This window comes from Ovis aries, chromosome 7 (genome assembly GCF_016772045.2).
Source record: "Ovis aries strain OAR_USU_Benz2616 breed Rambouillet chromosome 7, ARS-UI_Ramb_v3.0, whole genome shotgun sequence".
NCBI lineage: Eukaryota > Metazoa > Chordata > Mammalia > Artiodactyla > Bovidae > Ovis > Ovis aries.
The window spans coordinates 13,666,274-13,668,863 of record NC_056060.1 but is presented as its reverse complement, the minus strand read 5'-3'; the positions used below and the strand labels follow the sequence as shown (position 1 = coordinate 13,668,863).

General features: G+C 46.9%; 1 non-coding gene across 1 annotated transcript; it reads left to right on the top strand.

Moving 5' to 3' along the window:
- Positions 1-527: 527 nt before the first annotated feature.
- On the top strand, positions 528-600 carry TRNAS-GGA (transfer RNA serine (anticodon GGA)). The gene has a single exon. It is a non-coding gene; the product is annotated as a tRNA-Ser (tRNA).
- Positions 601-2,590: the final 1,990 nt, after the last annotated feature.

Here is a 2,590-nt window from a genome sequence, read left to right as displayed (position 1 = left end):
TTCCGTAATTCTCATCATTTTTGGTTGTGCCCGGTTTTCACTGCTGCACGTGGGGCTTTCTCTGTTTGTGGTGAGCAGGGGCCAGTCCTCGTTGCGGAACACAGGCTCTAGCAGAGTGGGCTCCAGTCGTTGCAGCCCTGGGGCTCAGCAGCTGCTGCACACAGGCCCAGCCGCTTGACATGCTTGTGGAATCTTTCCAGACCAGGGATCGAACCTGTGTCCCCTGCACTGGCAGGCAGATTCATACCCACTGTACCACCAGGGAAGTCCCCCTTACTTCTCATAGTCATAGTAGAGACTTTAAAGTCTTTGTGTGAGAATTTCAACATCTGTGTTTTCTCAGGGTTCACATTTATGGATTGCCTTTTAACTGAGAATTGAAAATTTTCTCATTCTTTATATCCTAAGTCATTTTAGATTGTATTCTGGACATTTTATATATCATGTTATGTGACTCTGGGTTTTGTTTATCAAGGAGAATGTTGATACACAAAATATATATATATATATATATATATATGTAGGCTTCCCTGGTGGCTCAGAGGTTAAAGCATCTGCCTGGAATGCTGGAGACCCAGGTTCGATCCCTGGGTCAGGAAGATTCCTTGGAGAAGGAAATGGCAACCCACTCTAGTACTCTTGCCTGGAGAATCCCATGGAGGGAGGAGCCTGGTAGGCTACAGTCCATGGGGTCACAAAGAGTCGGACACGACTGAGCGACTTCACTTCACTTCTTCATAATATAATATAAATATATAGTGTACTATTATATACATATAATTGATCTAGACTAGATTCAGGCCATACATTTCAACCCACTTTCTGGCCTCTGGTTCCAACATCAGTTGAGTTTTCAAAGCCTTTTGCAGTATTGCTGAAGCGTGTCCTACATGTCAACATCAGTGACCAGTCTGGGCCCTGGGTGGCAGTCTGCCCCATGGTTCAATTCTCAAAACCTTTCACATTCTGTTTGGGATCATATCCACACATCCACAGTTTGGAGGTGATCCCAGAAGTTCATACACAAAGTTACAGGGTCACTTTCTTGTGCTCTCTTCTCTCCATAATCACCCAACGCTTTCTAAATCCGTGGGGGCTTCCTTCCTCATCCTCCAGCCAGAAATCTGGGACTTTATGTCCCCAGTTCTGCTATGTACTTACTATGACGGCATCTGTATCTGGGGCAAAGCAATGGGAGGACAGAGAGAGGAGGGGTGGTGGGAAGCAAGAACAGTTTGCCTGAGACCTTCCCTGGTAGCTCAGTTGGTAAAGAATCCACCTGCAATGCAGGAGACCCCGGTTCGATTCCTGGGTTGGGAAGATCCCCTGGAGAAGGGATAGGCTACCCAGTCCAGCACTTTTGGGCTTCCCTGGCAGCTCAGCTGGTAAACAATCTGCCTGCAGTGCGGGAGACCTGGGTTCGATCCCTGGGTTGGGGAGATCCTCTGGAGAAGGGAAAGGCTGCCCACTCCAGTATTCTGGCCTGGAGAACTCCACGGACTGCATAGTCCATGGGGTCGCAGAGAGTCGGACCCGACTGAGCGGCTTTCACTTTCACCCCTTTCACTTGTGCTCACAGGTCTCCTGGTGGAGAGGAGGTGTTCTTTCTCTGAGAATTTTAGGTTCCCTCTTGACTGATGCTGTCATCACCATTGCCACTACCACCACTGCAAGACTGCCTGGAGACCTTGGGAGAAAAACAAAAAAAAACCAACCAGGAAAACTCTCCCTCTTGTCCTTAGGAGGCCCTTTCCTACTCCTCAGGCCAGAAAGAGGGCTCTGTCTTGAAGCTCCTTCTGCCTGTACCTGGTACACCCTTCCAGGTTTCAGGCTGCCTCTGAGTCCAGGCCAGGCAACACTGGAGGGAAGAAAAATGAGATTCTCACCCCAGTTCACTTGTACTTCAAATTCGTGTTTCCTTCTCTAATCTACTGGATACCAATTACCTTGGGACTTCCCTTTGGTCCAGTGGCTAAGACTCTGCACTCCCAATGCTTGGGGGCTGGGGATTGATCCCTGGTCAGGAAACTAGATCCCACATGCTGCAACTAAGACCTGGTATGGCCCAATAAAATAAATATTTGGGGTTTTCCTGGTGGCTCAGACGGTAAAGAATCTGCTTACAATGCGGGAGACCTGGGTTTGATCTCTGGGTTGGGAAGATCCCCTGGAGAAGGAAATGGCAACCCACTCCAGTATTCTTGCCTGGAGAATCCCCAAGGACAGAGGAGCCCAGCGGGCTACAGTCCATGGGGTCAGAGAGTCAGACACGACTGAGGGACTTTCCCTTTTTAACTTACCTTTGAAGTCCTCAAATAGTTGGTCCATACATTCTATCCAGGGTTTATAACTGCATTCCATAGGAGACAGGTACAGTATATTTACTCCATCTTTCCCAGGGACTAGTCTACCATCCATTGGGTTTCTTTTAAAAATGTATTTTATCCAGTTATAGTTGATTTACAATGTTGTGTTACTCATTGGGTTTTAATTTCAATTATATTTGTCACTTCTAAAGATTCTATTTGTTTTTTTTTCCAGATTCATCTGATCAATTCTGATACTCCCATTCTTTTGTCATAGATTAAAT